The sequence below is a fragment of the Triturus cristatus genome, chromosome 1_2, assembly GCF_964204655.1.
Source record: "Triturus cristatus chromosome 1_2, aTriCri1.1, whole genome shotgun sequence".
NCBI lineage: Eukaryota > Metazoa > Chordata > Amphibia > Caudata > Salamandridae > Triturus > Triturus cristatus.
In genome coordinates, this window is record NC_140580.1 from 100,480,601 (window position 1) to 100,504,165 (window position 23,565).

Genomic DNA, 23,565 nt, shown 5'->3' on the forward strand with positions numbered 1-23,565 from the left:
AGTATGTCTATATAGGATTTGTAAAATTCAGCGGGAATGCCGTCCGACCCTGGCGCCTTACCGGACTTCTGCTGCATAATTGCTTCACGTACTTCATCGAGCTCAAATGGAGCGCATAGGAACTCTCTATGATGGTCTTCTAGCCAGCCCAGTGTGACATCCCCTAGGAAAGTATCAAGTTCAAAATGATCCGTGCGTTGCGATGTGTATAACGTGGAATAGTGTGATGTGAATGTGGCCAAAATACCTTCTGTATCCCTATGCGTCTCTCCATGAGGGTCAGTTATTTCTAAAATGTAGCTGGAGTAACAGGGCTTCTGTATGACCTCAGCTAGTGCCTTCCCAGGGCGCTCCCCCTCACCATATCTCCGAGCCTTCCAATATTTCCCCATAAATTTGGATTCCCGGAGCGCTGTCTCCGTGTACTCCGATAATTTAGATTGAAATTCTAAGTGTGTCTGCTCCCCCCTCCCCCAGCCATGCGTACGTTTTAAGGTCTCTCTCCAACCTGTGGAGAGTACCGCGAACATCTCGTAATACACCAAAGCTCTTAGACATACATATGCCCCTGACCGTAATCTTGAACGCCTCCCATATGATTTCCACCGAGTCCACAGACCCCCTGTTTCTTTGAAAGAAATCCTGTACCTCCTCTAACAGTTCAGCATGAAACACCGCATCCAGCAGGGCAGTAGGTTGTAGTCTCCAACTGCCACGAGGTAACTCCCACCCGGGCACCGCCAGCATCAGCCGCACGGGTGAGTGATCAGAGTAAGTACAAGGTAGGTGGGTCACTCCCAAAAGGGCCGGCCCCAGTCCTCTTGACACCAGGCAGTAATCTATATGGGCCCAGGAGGCAGCACAGGATATATAGTGTGTACCCTCTCTGGGGGTGGGCTGCATGTGATGCCAGGTATCGATGAGACTCCCTTCTTCCAATATCCCCTGTATCACAGCTTGTGACCTGTTATAGTGGTGTGGTGCTGTGTTGGACCTGTCATGGAGTGGGTTGAAGGCCACATTGAAATCTCCACCCCAGATCACGTGCGCGGCCCCGACATCCATTATCTTCCCCCAGAGCACAGTGAAAAATTCCGGTGCGTCGGTGTTCGGGCCATAGCAGCACACCAATGCGACTGTATCAGCCCCCAACCTCCCCCACAAGAGAGCAAATCGTCCCTGCGAATCTACAATCTCCCCTTGGGGGACAAACGGTGTGTGTCTCTTGATAAGTATAGCTACACCTCTTGCGTAAGAGGAATAGGAGGAGAACAGCCTGTGCTCTGCCCATTTACCCGCAAAGGGTATGTGGCCCTGAGGGCTAAAATGTGTTTCCTGTATGAATGCTATGCTAATGTTATGGCGATCTAGGTAGGTGAGTATCTGCCTTCGCTTCCTGGGGTCTCCCAGCCCTCTCACATTCCAAGATAGGACTCCTAGGCTGGCTTTAGGAGTTGAATCAGCCATGGGCCCTGCCTACTACAGCTTGTGAGGCCTGCAATATCATGCTACTCATGTTAAACATTAATACAACAACATTACACTGCATGTCTGTGAATAAGAGATTCCATACTAAACTCTGAACTTCACCCTCCCCGACCTCCCCCTCCCACTGCAGCATCCCAAACATGCCAGAAAAGAGTTCCCCACCCCCCTCCCCATCCCAACTTCCCAGAGTTACCAGGGCCATTAAACCCTTTCTGGGTATATTCAAAAACAGTAAAAGGGGGTTCTCCCAAGTGGTGACGTTATCTAAGTGGCCCACGAGTAACACTTACTCCCCCTGGGTCCAGCAGAGTAATACCGCCAGTCCCATCGGGGAAGCAAGGGTGCCCGGTGAAACAGTACCTTTCATCTCCACCGCCAATTCTGGAATAGAGAAGTAGTCCACTCAAAGATCTGTTATAAGGTGTAGCCATGGCACCCGGGTCCATGCCGAAGAGTATAACCCCGGCCGTCCCGGACACACCAGCAGCCACCGATGAGGCTAATCAATGTCAGAGGTGGCTAGCATTGAAGAGTCCTCCGGAGAATGGGATGGTTTATTACGCCTCCTCAATTGCTTCAAGAATTCCTCAGCTTGCTGGGGTTTTGTACAAAATGTTTGTTTGCCTTGATAGGTGATGCGGAGATGGACAGGGTATAACAGGGCATAGTCTATTTGGGCTTGTCGCAGCTTCTGTTTAACCGGAAGAAATTTGCGCCTGTCTTCCTGCACAGTAGCGGTGAAGTCCGGGAAAATGGTAAACTGTACCCCTTCATAGTGCATCTGCTTTTGCTCCCGTGCCGCCCGGAGGGCCACGTCACGGTCCCTGTAGTTGAGGAGGCGTGCTATAATAGGGCGCGGAGGGCTTCCCACGGGGGGCCTGGGGCCCAGTGAGCGGTGTGCCCGCTCCACCACGAACTGAGAGGAAAGGGCCTCCGCCCCCACCACCGCTAGCAGAAGCCTCTCGATGTACAGCTCCATTCTTCCTGTATTTGTGGTTTCCGGAATACCCAAGATTCTTATATTATTCCGTCGGCTCCTTGCTTCGATGTCCTCGTTTTTGGCAGCTATGACCTTCAAGAGCTTGTCCATTTGGGCCACTGTATTCTGCATGTGCGTGGTGGTGTCCTCTGCATCTGATATGCGGCGTTCGGTTTCCTTAATCCGTTCCTCATGGCCATCAAGCTTGCGGACTATGCTGTCCATGCGGGCATTCATCCCGTCCATCTTGTCTGCTAACGCTGTGATACCCTGTCGGACCTCAAGCAGTATGATTTTCATGTCAGCCTCGGGTGTGGCGAGGGGTTCCCTGCTGGTCCCTACCGCGCCAGCCTCATCGCCCTCCGGGTTAGTCTTGGTAGGTTTTTTGGCTTCAAAATGGAGTCGGGACTGCCTGGCATCTGGTTTCCCCATGATGAGGGTGCAATAGGGGGGTATCTTGAGGCAATGACAAAACGCTACAGTCAGCGATGAGCTGCGCCTGGCAGGTTGTGTGTATTAATACTGTATCAGGGTGGGTCCTCCGTACCCTAGTTAGGGCTTTGTGTTTCACAGGCCGCAACCAGACCTCAGTGTCTACGCAGCACGTCATCCCCGTGGGATAGGCGCCGGCATAAACTTCGCCGGCCACAGCACCTGAGTCGGTTCTGATTGTGGTGCCCAAGCTCCCTCATGCTTCCAGTACACAAGGCCACAGCGCCAGCCTGCAGCCTCCGTCAAAACTCGTGTCTCGAGTAGCTTCAGGGCACTATGTCCACAACTTCAGCGAGCTCTCACAGGCGGTTTCTCTGCACTCTCCGCCACTCACGCACCTCTCAGTATGTGTTAGTCTATAGGGCCAACAGCGGGCTATCCTCCATCCACAGCAGACGCAGCCCTCCTCAGCCCTGCTCCCGCGGGCCGCGAATGACAGCGTCGACCGGCCCACTGAAAACAGGGGGACCCAGAGGCAGCGATCTGCTATCCCGTTCCGCCTCCGCCACTGCAGGTATGTGGCAACGCGAATGTAGAGATGTGGTCAACCACGGAAGGACCCGTAGCGACGGATCCTCCCGGACCCCTCCAGCACTCACCGCCAGGTAATCTCCCGCACGTTGCGTCCGGCTCTCTCCCCTCTGCACGGCAGGCCCTCAGCGCCGTGGCCTGTAATATGCCTCCACCATCCCACGAGGCATTCACCAAAGATTGTGGAGCAGCGGGCCCATTAGCCGAGGATCGCCACGCTCCTCCGAGCAGGAGATCAAACAGCAGCAACGCGCAGTATCAATCCTCCACGCGATGAGGGAATTCAGCAAATCTACTCCTCTCCTTCTAAAGTTTGCTTCACATCTGCTCGTGCAGGGCGATTCAACGGTATTACCCGTCTTAATAAAGCTTCCGGTCCCTCCACCGCACAATCCGTCTTCTGTACGGTCGCTCCTCTGAGTTGCAAGCGCCCCAATCGAGGCTCACCCGCCCCGTGATGTGAGGCCTGTGTGCCTCGTGGGCGCCGCGGTCTAGCGTAGGGCGTGCCTGCCGGGTCGCTGCTCCGGCCGATCTAGACTTTGTGCCGGTCGGTTCTATCGCAGCCGCCAACTTTTTCTGCCGGGCACCGATTCGGCTGTAACTTTCACCAAGGCGGCCCCTGTGAGTCTGGTATCGAAATCCGTCACTTGGGGGCAGCTGCGGGCAGGAGAAGAGGATCTGATGCCGGATTATAACACCGGGCGATGGGAGCCTCACACTATGGAGACCATTTCGTGCGTGCGCCACCTAGCGCCCCCCTGGAACAGACAAGATCATCGCTAGAGTCCCGCATCGACAAGGTCACGGTGGATTTCACCCTTCTTCATGCAGATCACCGCAAACTGGTGGATACGGTGGCCCAACAAGGGCAGACCCTTCAGGAGGTTCAGCCAGTAGTGCACACCCACACTGCCGCCTTACAAGACCTAATTGATCGCGTCCATGTCCTGGAAGATCGCGTCGAGGATGCTGAAGGACGCTCTCGGCGCAGCAGCGTGCGAGTGGTGGGTCTGCCGGAGGGCGAAGAAGGGCGTCAGCCGGAGCAATATGTTTAAGGGTGGCTACGAGCCCTGCTTGGTCCCGAGAAACTTTGTCTGCAATTTGTAGTGGAACGGGCCCACAGAGTCCCAGCGCAGCGGCCTAACCCAGGAGCTCGACCCCGACCCTTCCTGTTCAAACTTCTTAACTATCGGGACAGGGATGTGGTGCTCCACGAAACCAGGAAGATGGGTGAAATCAAAGTGGGAAGTGGGCAGGTGCTGTTCTTCCCGGACTACACAGCAATGGTACAAAAACGCTGGAGCAACTACCTGGCGGTAAAGCGCCGACGGCGCGACCTAGAGATCCCCTACTCCCTGTTGTTTCCATCGCGCCTCCGAGTGTTCACGAGAGAGGGCACCTGCTTCTTTGATGCCCCATCGGAGGTCTGGGACTGGCTAGAAGAGACTGGCCGCAGTGATGGACAGAGACCACCGGACCCGGAGCCTGCCACACAACGAGGTAGAAGACCTCGGCGGAGGAGGGGAAGAGGGCCCCGTAGAGAGGAGGGAATGAGCCTGGGAGTAGCCCCCAGTTCGGAGCGGATGCGCCTGGAACGTCAGGGGGCGCTGGCAGCGGTAGCAACACTTAGGTCTCCTGATGGCCGAGGAGGCGCGATCACCCATGGATAGAGCGATCCGGGGACCAGTGGCTTGTCCTCCCCATCCACCGTGCTTTCTGACGACCAGTTGATGCCGCTGGTGACCCCCCAGACTTCGGAGCAGATCATGTGAAGTGAAGGTGAGGCAGAGACTATGTCTGTGGAGAGGCATAACCCCCAGAGACAGATGATGAGGACTGGTGGCCGCCACCTGATGACTCTAAAGTATGGAGAGAACAGAGCGGTGAGATGGAGGGGGAGGTGTCTGGTTGGCGGACTTGTAGAGGACTGGGGATGGGGGGAGGGCCTAGAAGGGGCTACCCGGGGAGGAAAGGATAGCCTATTAGGTGAAGCCTCCAACCCGGAGATACGAATAACACAGGCTAAACGTCCCGCCCGCGCTGACCCGAGCCCAGGTTAAAGGAGACACTTACACCATGCGTACACAGGCACAACGGTCTGGGAGCACCTTACAGTAGCTGACGCCACATAATAAACCCCGCTAGCCACCATTGGGCTTAGTTGTACTTTATGAGCGTTAGCTTAAGGTTTGGACGGATGCCCGTAAGGGGGTTTGCCCTGGCAGTTACACTGGCCTTGTTAGTTCATTCACACCCATGGTTTCATGTTAGTGCTTTGTTGTTTTGTTGGTTTTTAATGCAGCGCTCTGGCTTGGCTCGCGAGGACTCTACCCTCCGCCCCGGATGGGTACCCCCAGGCCCCGCCACATACATAGATCATAATAGTTCCAAATGGCCACCACAAATGTAATCACATGGAATGTTCACGGTATGCATACGCCAGCGCGCAGATACTCCATATTTGCATACTTGCAGAGACACAAGGCGGCCATAGCCCTCCTTCAGGAGACACACATGACACCGAGGGAAATAGATCGACTGCGCGCTTGCTGGAGGGGACAGGTGTTTGGCACCACTTACTCGGCACATGCTAGGGGCACACTGGTCTGGGTGAGGGCGGGTACCCCATTTGTCTGCCTAGAGGCACTGGTTGACCCAGGCGGGAGACATACCCTGGTACACGGGCGGCTTGATGGGCAGCATGTGTTGCTGGGCTCACTGTATGCACCGAATGTCGAACAGTCCTCATTCCTAGCTAGCTTGTCCACGGTACTGGCGCCGTATGCGGGTCTTCCTTGGCTGCTGGGGGGGACTTTAACTCGGTGCTCGAAGTGCACCTAGATCGATCTTTCCCGCCACTCCGAGGTACACAGGTGGGCTCGAATGCACAGGCTTTAACTGCCTGGCTGTCACATTGGGCCCTACTTGATATGTGGCGCAGGCTACACCCAGATGACCGCGTCTATTCATATTATTCGGCGGTACACGACCTCCATGTTCGCTTGGACAGAGTGGTGGGCACCCACTCAATGCTTCCGCTGGTGGTTCAGGCTGAGTATTTGGGCCGGACACACTCAGACCACAACCCCCTCAAAGTGGGTCTCAGGTGGAGACCTGACAGACCCCCGGTCCCAACATGGCGCCTCCAATCGGCGGTCCTGGAGGATGAGGAGTTTCGCGCCTCCTTGGGCACTGCAATAGAACACTATTTTGACCTCAACAAGGGTTCTGCAAGCAGTGAGTTACTAGAATGGGATGCTCATAAGGTATGCATTGGGGGCATTGCTTGGGCACGACGTGGAGCATCCGCTAACAGCTAGCGAGTTCCCTCGCTGCTTTAGAGTCTCGCCTGCTCTCATGCGAACTGCATGGGGAGGGCAGCGGTGTAGATTCGGACCAACTGCTGGAACTCCGGGCGCGCCATTCCGAATTGCTGGACCGGCTGCGATGTCACAACTATGCGGCCCATTCGGCTCGAGTGCATGCCACATCGGATAGGACTGGGAGATTACTGGCCTGGTTGCTCCGGCAGGAGTCTTCCCATGCCCCGAAAGGCGCTATACGTGGGCCTGATGGATCGTTGGTGTACATACAGTGGGAGATTCACCAGGCATTGACGGCACACTACACATCCTTGTATCGGTCGGCGGGGGGTGGGCAGGCGCGTGACCAGGATCTGTTTGTGGAGGCTGCGGGTCTGCCCACGGTCCCGGAAGAGCACCATGAGTCACTGGAGTGCCCCCTCACTGCCGACGAGATTAGGGATGCGATCTCCTCTTTGGCCACCGGGAAGTCGCCGGGTCCAGACGGGCTCCCGGCAGAATACTATAAATCCTATAGGGAGTCGTTGATACCTAAGCTTCACACCCTTTATCTGGCCGCCCTGGAGGAGGGTGCCCTACCTGGGTCGATGCGAGAGGCCTATCTGATTTCCTTACTTAAACCCGGACGAGACCCCACCCAGTTGGGGTCCTATCGCCCACTTGCTCTACTCAAAACGGATTACAAAATTTTGGCGAAGATATTGGCGGAACGTCTGGCGCTGGTGGTACCGGCACTGGTGCATGGAGACCAGAATGGTTTCGTGCCTAAACGCAGCACATCTCTTAACCTGTGGAGGTTTTTTCGTGAATCGGCTGACGGTGTCCAGCGATGGCCCAGAGCGGGCTGCCTGGTCCTGGACCTGGAAAAAGCATTCGACTGTCTGGAGTGGGGATATCTGGTGGCGACGCTGTCACACTTCGGACTGGGGCTTGGCTTTCTTCAACTTGCAGCTCTTCTATATAAGGGCCCTACAGTGCGAGTGAGAACTGGCCCTTACATATCCGACCCCATTCCGGTCGGTCGTGGCACTAGACAGGGATGTCCGCTGTCGCCCCTCCTGTTTGCGCTTGCAATGGAGCCGCTGGCGGCGACGCTTCGCAAGGAACTGGCGGATGGCATCCCACTAGGAGATGCGACGCACCAGGTATCCCTCTACGCGGACGACCTACTGGTTTTTATCAGGGACGTGTCTTGTGTTCCTGCTGAGCTGGAGCACATCTTGTGCGAATTTGAAGCGCTCTCGGGGCTCCGAGTAAATGCTGCCAAGTCCTGCCTTTATGCATTTGGGGCGGACACCCGGGATCCGGGTTATCACCTTGGGGGAGTGCAGGTGCAGTGGCAACCGGACACTTTTCGCTATCCGGGAATCCAGATATACCGTCAGCCGATATATCTTCTTGAGGGCAATCTGGGAAGAGCCGTGTCTGCGATCAGGGCTCAGATGAAGTTCTGGAGTACACTTTCCCTCTCGGTCACCGGCCGAATAGCGTTGGTTAAGATGGTGATCTTGCCCCGTCTACTGTACTATTTCGCCAATTTGCCTCTATACGTCCCGGCGTCCTTTTTCACGGGCTTGACGCGCTCCCTTCAAGACTTTATATGGGGAACTGCGCGACACAGGGTCGCACTGCCCAAATTGTATCTTCCCGTAGGTCAGGGAGGGCTTGCGATGCCATGTTGTAGCGGCTGACGGTGTCCAGCGATGGCCCAGAGCGGGCTGCCTGGTCCTGGACCTGGAAAAAGCATTCGACTGTCTGGAGTGGGGATATCTGGTGGCGACGCTGTCACACTTCGGACTGGGGCTTGGCTTTCTTCAACCTGCAGCTCTTCTATATAAGGGCCCTACAGTGCGAGTGAGAACTGGCCCTTACATATCCGACCCCATTCCGGTCGGTCGTGGCACTAGACAGGGATGTCCGCTGTCGCCCCTCCTGTTTGCGCTTGCAATGGAGCCGCTGGCGGCGACGCTTCGCAAGGAACTGGAGGATGGCATCCCACTAGGAGATGCGACGCACCAAGTATCCCTCTACGCGGACGACCTACTGGTTTTTATCAAGGACGTGTCTTGTGTTCCTGCTGAGCTGGAGCACATCTTGTGCGAATTTGAAGCGCTCTCGGGGCTCCGAGTAAATGCTGCCAAGTCCTGCCTTTATGCATTTGGGGCGGACACCCGGGATCCGGGTTATCGCCTTGGGGGAGTGCAGGTGCAGTGGCAACCGGACACTTTTCGCTATCTGGGAATCCAGATATACCGTCAGCCGATATATCTTCTTGAGGGCAATCTGGGAAGAGCCGTGTCTGCGATCAGGGCTCAGATGAAGTTCTGGAGTACACTTTCCCTCTCGGTCACCGGCCGAATAGCGTTGGTTAAGATGGTGATCTTGCCCCGTCTACTGTACTATTTCTTCAATTTGCCTCTATACGTCCCGGCGTCCTTTTTCACGGGCTTGACGCGCTCCCTTCAAGACTTTATATGGGGAACTGCGCGACACAGGGTCGCACTGCCCAAATTGTATCTTCCCGTAGGTCAGGGAGGGCTTGCGATGCCGTGTTTCGAGCATTACTATCTGGCAGCGCAGCTGCAATGGATAGCTCGCTGGCTGGCGGACAGAGGCCGTGATGACACGGCGACGGCGATGGACCCCCCTCTCCCGTTGGCTTAGCTACTTAGGCTCTTTCACCCAGCGGCAGAGGTGATGGGACCTGCGCCGCTGCTGTTGGTGGTGGCTTACAAATGTTATCGTAGGTGTCTTCGTCTTACTCGATCCAAGATTCCCTATGCACCGGCCATACCTTTGGAGGGCTCCCCTAGTTGGCAGGGAGCGCTTGGGGCTTCGGAGCTGGGGGACTGGAACGCAGCTGATATTTGTACCTTAGAGGACCTTTACCGCGATGGGGCTCTCCTTTCATTCGCAGCCCTTGCGGAAGAAACAGGGCTAGCTCGAGGCCAGTTTCTCCGACATCCGGCTCTGGTGGAGACACTAGCGGACCACTGGGGAGACCTACGGGAGGAACCAGAATAACACTTAGTGGTGCAGTATCTTCATGTTATGGGACGGGGGAGACACCTGGTTAAATGGTTTGCGGCGGCGCTACGAACACATGCGGCGTTGAGCCTGGGGTCGTTGCGCGGAAAATGGGAGGCGGATCTTGATCGCCCCATGTCCGATAAGGAATGGGAAAGGGTACTACAGGGTCCGAAAAGAGTGCCTCGGAACATGCGATTCCGCCAAATACAATTCTTCATCTTACACAGGGCATACCTCACGCCGGCGAGCATTAACAGATACTTTCATCGTACAGATGCATGCTGTCCCCGTTGTGCGGAACCGGACGTTGGCTTAATTCATATGCTGTGGGGCTGCCCAGTGTTGAGCGCCTACTGGCAGGCAATACGGGAGGCGCTCCGCACGTGTACAGGACGGGATATCCCCTCTGAGTGGTCAACCTGCTTGCTGCACCTTTTCCACAGACCGCCCTCTGCAAAAGTCACCTCTAGATTTATAGATCTGGGGATTGTGGTGGCGAAGCGGCTCCTCAATAAGCGCTGGAAGGCAGCTAACCCCCCACATGTGAAGGCATGGCGTGGCTCATTCCTGGTCTGGGCAAAGGCGGAGGAGGTGGCCCTCTGGAGGGAGGAAACATTGGGTCTCCGGATGACACCCATAGCATCCCAGTGGGAGGTGATGTTGCAATCCCTGCTGCAATTGGGCGTAGCTGGCACGGAGGACAGTGGGGGCGGGCTGATAGAGTTGCGTTAGTCGGCAAGGGGCTGGCTCGCCGGGTGGAGCATCGCGGCACAAGTTGCTACAGCTTTTGTAAAGATGGTGCGACACAGGAACACATATGCCACTGTCTGCAGGGCACACTGAATAGGGGATGTGGAGGCTGAGAGGAGACCCAATAGGGGATGGGAGGGGGGCACTTAGACACATGTTGAGCACTGCTGTTGTTTTTCTAGTTGTTACTCTGTAGGGGAGATAGCTTCCCGGCTGCAGAGATTGGTTATTGATAAAATAATTGGTTGTCTGTTTGTTGGAATTACTGTAGGGAACGGACATAACACTAAGACTGCTACTCTATAGTCCCCACATAGGGTACGACTTCGAAGCATGTGGTGCATCAGTAAACGTACTCACTGCCATGAGGCCTTTAACATAAGACAGAATTAAATGCTGCCCCCACCGTTACAGATTACTGCAGGTGATTGTACAATATCATGAATGTATGTCGTGCGTTCACTGTAATTGTACACTGCATTGCTCCATAACGTGATGTATATCTTTCGCTACAAAACTCAATAAACAGATTTCGAAATAAAAAATTAGGCACTTGCTGATATGGTTTGCTTTTATTCTGCATGATATGTGTAATTTATGGTGTTGTTTGCACTTGTCTGTAATACGTGCATCTTAAATCTTGTAATTAGCATTGTGTACACTACAGAAATTATCAATACAAACAGACAAACATCTGCAATAATGTTCTGAAGCATCCAAGCAGTTTTTATCTTCCACCTGGTTTGACTGTCAGTTTTTATCCTACTTACTAATAAAGCCATGATGGTAGGATTTGAAATTGCTTCCTCCATTCATTTTAAATACTTTAGAGTGGTTATTATCTTGCACAACCCCTGACAGACGCAAGTGTGTGGCATGCAGATAATTCACCAGTTTATTTCTCTTGGAGCTGGCAGGATGCCAAGCTATATGTTGTGAACTCCTTGTGTATATTGTCAGTTTAGTCTGTGAAATTGCAGGTTTTGGTTTGTCTTTCAAAATTTCAAGTTGTTTTCCATCAATCTCAATTCGAATTCAGATTCTACGTAGTTGTTCTTTGTTCTTCAGCAATAGGCAGTTCCTGAGAATATAGGACAGCTCCTTGTCATTGTTCTAATTGCTGTCTCAATTAAATAATCAGCTCTCGACAATTATGGTACAAATAGCATACTTAATATGTTAAGAGTGTTTCTCACTTTCTTATTAGAACTGTGAGCAAGACAATATAGAAGTATTGCATAAAAATGTTGAAGGTTTCAATTCAAAATCTACCAGATTGTTTGGCGGTGGGGCAAAGTGGTAGGTGGTCTGCCGGGAAGGGGTTAGTGTCATGTACTTTGCAGGGAGGCCCCTCAAGTTTCATTACACCACTTACCATATATATAGCTAAGAACAGGTCAGTGAACTTCGTAAGGACCTAGGGATCCCTAATTACTGTCCCTACCATACATGAAATGTATACAATATGTGCGGTGTAGGGTGTGTTGAGATTTAACCCAGGGGCAGTCACAATATATAAAGGCAGGACTTGTAGTCGAAATCACCCACAGTGACAGTGAAATATACTTTTAAAATTATCCACAGCCAAATAAATATACTCTAGATAGTAAGGGTCAAGGCCTCATGAAGGAGAAGCAGTGAGGAGTCAAACATTTGTCAAGGGTCATTGTCTGCCTGGTCACCTAGAGCCACCTCCTCCCTACAATATTGGATGATCATTCTATCACCATTAATGGGGACATTCCTGAATTGACTATTGTTTTTGTTAACAAACAATAATTGCTGTTATGTCAGTTTTTCCAACACAGAACCTGCTTGAAGTAATTATCAATGTTTTTAATTGATTTTGAGGTATGTGGTGGATATATATATTCTTTTTTAATGAAAAGACTGATCATAGTTTTACTTTGTGATATTACAGAACACAACTATGCCTGTTATCTTATTCCTCCAGAGCTAGGATTACATTCTATTTGCAGGGATGGACTGCTCATCTTTTGGACTTAGAATTCAAAAATACTAAAACTGAGAATTTAATTGCATTCAGACTGTCAGGAAGCATGCCAGGGCCATCCGTGGGCTTTGGGCGTAATATTCAAAATATTTTTGTGGCAAGTGCTTGAACAGTCACATTATTTAGAACTGAAGAATCATTGGATATAACTTTTCTCGCGTTTCATGCCTTCCATATTAAGCATTCGTCTTGATATTTAACTGTAGCCAGGACCTTACTATTTGGTTTTACTATTTGTTTTTGGAAAGAGGAGCTGCTTCCTTGACTGTGTGCTGTAGGATATTCTTTTAATACACAGAAGTATTCTAAAAATCAAGCCACGATGAGAAACAAACTGTGAACTAGTAAGAACATTTTACTTTAAACATTGTTTAAGACTTTAGGTACTGTTGCATTTAAATTTGAGGGTTGATTCTGTAAAAGAGCTTATAGAATTCCCACATCAAGATAATCTCTACACATGATATTTATATATGATTAAGAAGTAATATATGTATTGGTAACAATGGAGATCATATCATTTTAATGCCTGTTAATTACTTTACCAGTGGCACCACAGTCATGTAGAAATGTTGCTTATATCATTAGCGAGCACATAGTTAAGAAGCTTGAGGAAGCGGAGAACCATTGATGAACATCTGTAAAAATACTTGTCTTTTACTGTGCTGCAGTTTCCGGGACAGCAAGTTTCATATCAGAACACACCTGAGGCTTGAGCCGGGTGCTTAATGAGGGTGCGCGACGTGTGAGCGATACTTAGAACGTTTTTTAATTAAAAATTACTGTTTTATTCTAATTGCTGCTATTGTTCTATTTTGCTATTTGCACTTGCGCACTGTATATTCTTCTCCTACCGAGCCTCTTTGCACTGATTTTATACATTGTTGCTGTTGAGGAGCAGCCGCCATCTTGGAAGCCTGAGGTTAGCGCTCTAGGCTTCCTCACTGGCCCTTATTTAAGACGCTGCCGTCGCGACCGCGCAAGAGACACCTGAGGCTTGAGCCGGGTGCTTAATGAGGGTGCGCGACGTGTGAGCGATACTTAGAACGTTTTTTAATTAAAAATTACTGTTTTATTCTAATTGCTGCTATTGTTCTATTTTGCTATTTGCACTTGCGCACTGTATATTCTTCTCCTACCGAGCCTCTTTGCACTGATTTTATACATTGTTGCTGTTGAGGAGCAGCCGCCATCTTGGAAGCCTGAGGTTAGCGCTCTAGGCTTCCTCACTGGCCCTTATTTAAGACGCTGCCGTCGCGACCGCGCAAGAGACACCTGAGGCTTGAGCCGGGTGCTTAATGAGGGTGCGCGACGTGTGAGCGATGCTTAGAACGTTTTTTAATTAAAAATTACTGTTTTATTCTAATTGATGCTATTGTTCTATTTTGCTATTTGCACTTGCGCACTGTATATTCTTCTCCTACCGAGCCTCTTTGCACTGATTTTATACATTGTTGCTGTTGAGGAGCAGCCGCCATCTTGGAAGCCTGAGGTTAGCGCTTTAGGCTTCCTCACTGGCCCTTATTTAAGACGATGCCTACGCGACCGCGCAGCGGACGCGCGCAGCGGGCACGCCGCTGGCGCGCCGTAGGCGCGCCTAAGGCAAGCCCGTCTGCGCCCATCCGCGGCCGGCCGGGGACAGGGGCCACAACCCCTGACCAAAACAGGACAATAATTCGATGGAGCGCACAGCAACTCCGAGCTTTCTGCCCGCCTTTTCCTAAAGCCTGTCTTCACAGTCTTGAGGCAGAAGATGCTCATAATTGTAAAGAGTGCTCATATAATTGGCGCACTGAGACTGCGCATAAGATTAAGAATAGCAGGCTTATATGTGGACTACTCAACACTAGGTCGATGCGAAAGCATAGTCTTGATATTTTTGAATTGCTCACAGACATGAAACTCGACCTATTGTTTCTTACCGAGACTTGGCTCGACTCTAACTCCGAACCTGATATAGTCGCCGCTCTCCCGTCTGGCAATGCTATAGCACGCCTGGATAGAACGACGGGTAGAGGTGGTGGAATTGCCATAGTTTATAAGCAGCCTCTATTCTGCCAACTCGAACCACTCGATATCGCCGATAGCGAGACAGGAGTCTTTTCTATTAAGGTCAATGATAGCAGCATATTGAAGGGTTTGCTGATTTATCGCCCTCCTGGCCCTCTTACCCGTTTTTCTAATAGCCTGATCGATGGTATAACTGGGGCTGCTCTACGCAGGGATAAGTTCATGCTCCTAGGTGATCTTAATGCTCACTTGGAGGACCCTATGGATAAAGGAGCAATAGACTTATGTCAGCAATTATCTTCCCTCCAATTAGACATCAAATCTAAGGCCCCGACCCATCTAAAGGGCCACTTACTGGATCCTATCTTTGGTAATTGTGAAGACATTGTAATCAAGGCCCCCGTTCCTGTTTATTGGTCTGATCATTTTCTTGTGCCTTTTACTATAACTATCCCGCATGACAATATTCTTAAGATCAACAACTCCAAATATATGAGCAGAAAATGGACTGCCTTCTCTAAAGTGAAGTTTGATATTGCCCTTACTAAGGGAGGCAAACCAGGAGGTGAGGATGTTACATCTGCAGCTGAAAGATTAGAAGCTCGTATCAGTATGGCTTTAGATGAGACTGCTCCCCTCTACCATAAAAATCCGCATAGTAGGATACAGAAATCTGCCCCTTGGTATAACAAAGAATTACACTCCGCGAAAACAGAGTGCAAACGACTTGAAAGGCTGTGGAGAAGGGCCTATCTCGATCAAGATAAACAAAGATATATAGCTAGACGAAGAGAATATCATACTCAGATTAGGCATGCTAAAACTGAATATTTCTCAAGTAGGATAGAAGAAGCCAATAATTCTTCCAAGGAATTGTTCAAAATCTATAAAGAAATCGCCTTCTGTGGCGCCTCGGTTGACCCGTCCCTGGTATCTGAGGAATTCTGCAACCGCATTGCGACTTTTTTTTCTGAAAAAGTGGCTACCATTTATTCCACCTTCTCAGGAGGGAAGGAAAAGGGAACAGCATTTGTTGAGAGCCCTCTAGCCAATGTGGGTACTAACTGTCTGACAAGTTTCACTGTCCCGCCCTCGGACGAGCTCCAGCGGATATGTCGCTCGATCAAGTCTGGGTCACCACGAGATCCTGCATCCCCTAAGCTCTTGGGTGAGAGCATTGAGATTCTCGAACCCTATATTAGAAATGCTGTGGATCTCTCCTTTAGCTCCGGCACTGTACCTTTAAACTGGAAACAGGCTATAGTACTCCCGCTCCCAAAAAACCCCAACATCAGCTGGGATAGGCTGGATAATCTCCGACCCATCTCTCTCCTCCCCTATATGGCCAAAGTGGCAGAAAAGATGGCCAACCTTCAACTCATGGCCTTTGTGGAGAAAGCCAATCTGCTTCACATCAGTCAGTTTGGCTTTCGTGCTCGCCACTCAACGGAGTCTGCACTACTCCTGGCCACTGAGACCATTAGGAGAGGGGTCGATGAGGGGCACACGATGGCCCTTATTTTACTGGACCTTAGTGCAGCCTTTGACACTGTAGCACATTTCACCCTGCTACAGTGTCTCAATAAAGGAGGAGTTACGGGCCTAGCACTTAGGTGGATTCAATCCTTCCTCACGGACAGGGGTTTTCAGGTCAGACAAGGAGAACACTATTCTCGTAGGGTCACTCTTGATCAAGGTGTTCCCCAGGGCTCGGCCCTTAGCCCTACTCTATTTAACCTATATGTCTCCCCTGTTGCCTCTATAGTAGAAAGTCACGGTCTTCAACTAGTGTCATACGCCGATGACACACAGCTGGTCATCTCGCTGTCACGAGCACCGGATGTTGCGGTATCCAGTTTCAGTGCTTGCATGCAGGAGCTTGCTTCCTGGATGTCCAACAACTGCCTGAAATTAAATGGATCTAAAACTGAAGTGCTCGTGGTGGGAGGTGCACCGAATGTGTGGTCATCGGTCTGGTGGCCAGCATGCCTTGGACCCACTCCAGTACCTTGTCAGCAGGCAAAGAATCTGGGAGTATTGTTTGATATCGATCTCTCATTTACTGCCCAGATTAATCGAGTGGTCGGAGTATGTTTTAGCATGCTTAAGAGCTTAAGGAAGATCCTTGACCTACTTCCAGTCAATGCCAGACAGACCCTTGTTCATGCTCTGGTCACCTCCAGACTTGACTATTCCAATCTTCTGTACTTGGGTGCCACAGAAAGGAGCCTAAACCGTCTTCAAGTACTCCAAAATGCCACAGCCCGTCTGGTACTAAGGCTTCCTAGAAGATCATCTTCTAAAGCTGCCTTGAAGTCCCTCCATTGGCTGCCGGTCAGGGAGAGGATTGTTTTCAAGGCACTCTGCATGTGTCATCGTATCATAATGAGCAGAGCGCCCTTACCTCTTTCTAATCTCATCTCCCTCTATAGACCGAAGAGGAGGCTTTGTTCTTCAGACACGAGACTTGTAGTTGTCCCCACAATCCGGAAAGCTCGGATGGGAGGGAGATCTTTTAGATTTCTTGCGGCCAAGAATTGGAATTTGCTCCCCATGGAGCTGCGCCTCGAACCCTCAGAGACTACATTTCGAAAAAAATTAAAAACGCATCTTTTCCGCTCTGCACTGATCTGATTCCCTACACTGGCGCCTCTCTTGCCTTCTCAGCGCGGGGACACGCCGGTGTGCGTAACCATGCGCTTTATAAACCTCCATAATAATAATAATAATAATATAGTTAGTTACATAGAAATATAGTTGAGGTAGGTCATTTTCACTTTTAAGAATAGATGTAGAACTTTCAGAGCAGGTTACTAAGATATATCCTATTGCCTTTACATCCACTTCGATCCACAGATGTCAGTGCCAAACTGTGTTACGAGTCAGAGTGTTGCAATTGTCTATGTCAGGTGTCTCTAACCAGTTGATCACCAGCTACCAGTAGCTCACAGACACCTCCAGTTCCCAGCCCTGAGTTTATTTTTAAATGAGCATAGGGTCACCTTTATCTTTTAAAGTCAAGGAAAGGCTCTGTTTATTTTACATAATTATCGTCACCCTCAGCTAGAAGGGCCTAACAATGAGCAGTGTTCAGTCAGATTTATGACCCAGGGTTGGGCACACAGGTGAAGGGTGAAGAAATGAAGCACTGAGGTATTTAACTCTTAAATAAAAGTTCATGTCAACTCAATATTAAAGTGTAAGAACAAAATGATGTTTCTGAATGCTTTTACATGGGAGAAAAATGAAATGAAGGGTTTACTTAATGATTAAGTGAACCCTTCATTTGAATTTTCTCCAATGTCAAAGTGTTGCATGTACAATCAGTAGGAAACTTGTTCCCAGTGGTCAGTAGACACTGTGCCATAGTTATAGCTGAAACATTAATCAATCTTTCATGTGGTAGAAATGTAATGTGAAGAAAAATATTTCTATGAAACATCAAGTCTTAATGTTTTTCTCTACTTTGAATTTAGACAGTTACGTCTTAATATTGTATGAAGCATGTTTCTTCCCTTTAAAGTACTCCCTTTTAAACATATGGCTGTATTTTTGTGTTATAAATATGTCACTGTGTCTACATGCCACTGGGTGCAAATGCCTGCTGTTTGTAAATATGACACTTTAAAGTTAAATGATGAGTTTTATGGAATCTATGCACACATAAAGTTAACTCTTCAGTTTAATTTACTCCCATTTTAAAGTGTTGCATTTACACACAGAAGGCATCTTACTCCCTTTGGCTGGTAGATATGGTGTCATCCTTATAAATAAAAAATATAGCAATTTTTTTAAGTGGGAGAAATTTAAAGAGCATACAAATGTTCCATGTTATGAACATTTTTGCAGAACATTTTTCTGCACTTGAAATTTCTCCCATTTAAAAAAATGCTTGTTTGTTTGCGTTTTACATGTGACAGTGCCACATATGATGATAGGTATGTCCTGTGCCACAAGTATATACGACACAGGCTCTCGTTCACCCATACACCTATATCTCGTTCATATGCATACATGTTCATACATCACCAAAGACTGTGCTCTCAATGACACACATGGGAGCCGTGTCATAGTGCCCCATGTCAAAGTATTTTGTTCAATCTATATTATCTGGTTTTCTGGACATTAGACTTAAAGTTGATGAAGCTGGGTGTGGGTGTGTCTGGTAACACTTCACATGTGGCGATGAAGCTGGGTGGATATACAGAAACGGAGGCTAAATGTATTTCTTAATTTCGGTCTTTATTATAACTTAGTATAAAGAATAAAGGATTATTGCAATTATAGGTGAGAATGTGCTGGTCTTTAAGTATTCCGTATTGGTTTGTTCTGTCTTCCAGAGGACCCTCCCCTCGGAATGGCGCCACCCGGAGTCTCAAAGAAAATGAGAAACAGTAGCGGTAAGTATAATTTAGGAAATGCTTCTTTCCTTATCCGGCTCCATAATCTTAGGTGAATTCTTACAACTGAAATGGTGTTTTATTTGTGGGAGCATTTTATGCCGGGGAGAAACACAGCATGCACCTTGTGGGTTAATACATCTATTGTTACTATCATCCTATTCATGCAGAACTTGTCTCCTCCCCTTCTCACCTGGAATTACAGTTTTTCGTCACCTCTGTCCACTCCCTTAGGATCGGTGTATGTCTTCTGTTGTAACTTGAATTCCCATAATGCATCCATTCCCCTGGTTACCCATTCCCTGCTGCTCAGCCAGTACGGATGTGGTGTATGTGTGTGGAATGTTGGAATGCTTGATAAAGTAGTGGAATGCTGGAGTGTCTGGTGTGCTTACGAGAGAGACAGTTGGAGTGTGTGGGCCTAGCAGCTAGGAGGCTGCTCTTGGTGGGGCTGATCTTATTATCCTACTTACCATCCTGTAACTAAGCTTAATAAACCTCTTGTCTAAAACCTACTTTATGGCCACCTCTGAACTTCTTCTGGAGTGTAACATCTTCCAAAGGCTACTGGTCCTGTAGCCCTGGTTTTTAGTAAATGTCAGGTGAATTAGCTTGCGGTTCAGTGACCCTTGAGCAAGGTTTCACATACAGTGCATTGATGCATTAGTGTTCTTCCCTCTTTGCTCACACCTCACCATGACCCATCCTTCCTCCCTTCCAACCCGACAACCACACCACCATTTCCTCTATAACTCACCCGCAACGGCATCCACCAATCCTTCTCACCTGGGTTCTCATACAGGCCAGTGGCGTTGTCGGACACGTCGTCTGCACTGGATAGCATCCTGCTTCGTTGCTCCTCAACTTCACCGTTGTCATTTCCAGTTCTCCTCTTGCTCTCTTTCCTTCCAGTGGCATTGTCTTTTTCTCCTTCTCGTTCTCTTCGGGACTGGCTCTGTCTGACTGACCTTAACTCTGCCTCTCTGCCCAAGAAATAGTAGTCCTTTGTTAGTGTCACAGGTTTTTTTCTCGTGCTAATCCTTTCATCTATTTCCCCCACAGGTGTTGCGGTGGTTCCTGGAGCTGGCAGAATTGATTTGGGGACAGGCACAAAGTAAGTGGCGGCAGGGGGCTCGGGGCTGGTTTCCTCACAGTCACTACAGAAAAGGTTGTAGGCCCATGGTCTACATTTTCCTTCTTATCTCATTTTCCTTTCCCTGTTTCTACTTTTGGTCCTCATATTTCTGTTATATGTGGCCAATTATGGAGGCAGTGAAAAAAGGATAAGCGCATTGCTTCAGCTGGATAATGGATACAATGTTAGTGTTTTCTGACACAAAGTTGGGTCTGTTATATTTGTATATGAAATTAATCATTACATTTTTAAACTAGGGATGTCTTCATACTGCATGCCAAATGATTCTTTAGATGACCAGGAAAATATCTGGTTCCCAGGACCACTAGGAAATCCATTGAGCTTGAAATAACCCGCCGGATCACTGGCCCCATCCTGTGGCTGTGACATAGTGTAGATGATTAAAGGAGACTGGAGCAGTCCTGCCAGAGACTCAGCAGGGTTTTGTGTATGGGGTCCCAAACAGGTTCTGAAAGTGAATATAGAATCATAGTACAAAGAAATTAATAATAGTTAATAGACAGCATCCACAAACAAAGGAAAATTAAATAAAATACATATTTCCAACATTATTTATGGCTACTCCCCAAAAAACCTACAACAAATAACAAAGAACCCAATGCATTTTTCCTACCCAATCTTCTCAGATCTCTGACAGTGTATTCTCTCCAGTCCAAAGTCCAAGGTCATAAACTCATTTGTTCTTTACAGATAGCTCTAGGATAACAATATTCTTCTGTCCAGAGATATCATAACATGGAGGCTTTCCTTCTGTTGAAAAATGAGTGAAAGGCTAATTCTTCCTTCCCAAGATGTAGTGGCATGATAAACGTATACGGAACGCATAATGGCAATGATGAGAAACCCCTACTTGTGCTATTGTTGCTAAGGATAAAGGATAGAGGCTATATGTCATATGGGCAAATAAACACTACATTCACAGGACAAAGGATCATGAATGATTGTTTGCACATTGAGGGAAGTCAACATCATCTCGTTAAAAATGAGAGCAAATAGAAATGTTGTTTTTGTTTGGTAGGGTAGGCCATCACAAACGTTTAACATTTGTTTGATGAGAATGAAGAACCTGTTAATATGGGAAAGAAATAGAATCACATCCCCTATCTATCGGACGAGCTTGGTTTCATCCTTTGTGACACACAAACAGCACCAGCTGCAATTCTGCAAGGCCAGAATCGTATAAGAGCTACACATTCCACATTCGGCAACTTTAGAACTATACAGGAGTCCCTGGTGCACCGGCCTGTCACCCATGCTCTCCTTCCCACCATAGCTCACCCCTTTAACTAATCTCCTTAAAATGAAACCCTCAACTAGAAATTACACCTCCCCTCAATTGAGCCTGTACAAGCTTTCCAGACACTCAAAAAGGCCATTTCCTCTAGCCCCATATTGGTCTCATTAAACTTCGAAAAGACCTTCATACTACAAACAGACACCTTTGATGTTGGTATAGGGGCTGTCCTATCCCAAAGCAATGACAGAGGAATAGAATTAACCATTCTGTACATCATTCTGAAACTTTTCCCTTGGGAGACTGCTTATCCCACTATACAAAAAAAGAATGTTTAGCCAGAAAATGGGAGATTGATAAACTGCTGTATTATCTTGAAGGTAAACCTTTTTTACAGTACAATGATCACGCCCCTTTAATTTGGTTAAGCAGAAGCAAAAGAAATAAGCCTAGGGTCCTTCCTTGGTTTCTTTCATTGCAACCATTCCAATGTGAAGTCCGTCATAAGAGTGGGAAAGATCTTACGTGCGCAGACTTCCTGTCATGGTCTCCCTTTTTCCCCGATCGGGAAAATCCAGAGATGGGGATGTGTCACAAACCTGAGGATGAGGACAGTAGACATTGTCTCCCCAGAACAATTACACACTCTCTCCTTGCAGAATCGAGCTGACGAAGGCCTCTGAATAGGAAGTTAGGCCCCTCGGGCTGGGACGACATCCCCACTGGACTTGGGCGTCAAGCCGAGGAAGGGGGCGGAATCTCCCAATACGGACAAACAAGCATCAGCATTGCCAATAGGTCTCGCTTTTGGGACCTTATAAGTATTTAGTTATGCAGCACAATATCCTTGGTGCAACAACATCAACTGTTGCATGGCTAAACACTTATAAAGTCCCAAAGGCGAGACCTATTGACTTTGCCAATGCTTGTTTATTTACTATAGCCGCCACTGAGTATTAAACGACAGAGTGGGATAAGGTCATAGCATATCATCACAAGCATTTACAATGCAATAGGTCTCACAACTGCGAGTTTTGGAGCTATTGGTATTGTAAATGGTATTGAAAATGGCAATGGCTTTTTAAAAATTAAAAGGTATTGTAATTAAAAATAGTAATTTCCCATTAGTTATTGTTATGAACCAAAACTAATCCTATGTGTAATCTGGTCCTAGCCTCTCTCCATAGGAACAGATTAAGATGTTAGGGAGTGTTGCTATCATATTATTTCGCTCACTGGAGGTTGAATGTCCAAATGATGGGATAAATGCAGAGGGTTGAGCAAGTACTCATTGCTTTAGCAGCAATGATGGAGGTGGACGCCCTCCAAAAGTAATGAATGGGACGAGGGATTTGCTAATGTATGTAGCATATGTGCCCATGTTTTATAAATGTCAATATAGCTACTCAATGTCTTGCCCTCATAATGATGTAGTTCTTCTGAGTGGTCTCTGCTGAGGCTCGAGCCCATAGATCTACTGGCTGCAAGCACCTCCCACCAGAATGTATTCATGCGCATGCGAGACCACAGACGCTGCACATTTGTGGTATCATGTCCAGTTCCTCAAGAGTTATCATGGAGTCATGCTTGCTTCGTTGTGCCAGACCCCAGTTATCAAGAGCCCCGACACCAAGTAAGACGCAATAAACACCACAATAAAATACATGCCCGGGATTCAAAAGCAGCGCTACGTTAGGACAGTTTAATCTCAGACCCAATAAAGACGTCCAGGCCGTCCTTTTATTTTTAGCCCAGCCCTTTGGTTAAGCCAGTGTAAAGCGTCAGAGGCTGAAACATTTATTGCGAGAGATCCTGTCAAGTCGATTGCCTTACATGTGTGAGGCCCGGGCTTAGACCAAGTGTCTCTGCAGCACCGGAGGCAATACAGGACCGGCTAGAGTTTCAATGCAGGAACTAGGTCAGGACCTGAGAGTCAAATGCAGAGGGAGGGATCAGATGCAGGCCATGGGAGCAAAGCTGCGAGAGCACAGCAAAGCATACCGTGGCAATGGAAAACAGCTGGTGGCCAAAGCAAATAAAGCTGCGACAAGTTCACTTGAGACCCGCGTGGAGATCGAATGCCATTCCCAGAGCTTAAAATTTATTAACAGCAAGCACGCGGTAGGAAGGGTCGCATGAAACAAGCATGTCTGAATTG

The 23,565-nt window shown here is 48.7% G+C and overlaps 1 long non-coding RNA gene across 1 annotated transcript in view; it reads right to left on the reverse strand.

The window, feature by feature from the left end:
- The window catches only part of LOC146866890 (uncharacterized), a 29,830-nt gene extending 9,222 nt beyond the window's left edge, over nucleotides 1-20,608 (reverse strand). Inside the window, exon 1 of the long non-coding RNA XR_014965972.1 lies at nucleotides 19,804-20,608. This is a non-coding gene — a long non-coding RNA (uncharacterized LOC146866890). The remainder of the gene's footprint in view (nucleotides 1-19,803) is intronic.
- Nucleotides 20,609-23,565: the final 2,957 nt, after the last annotated feature.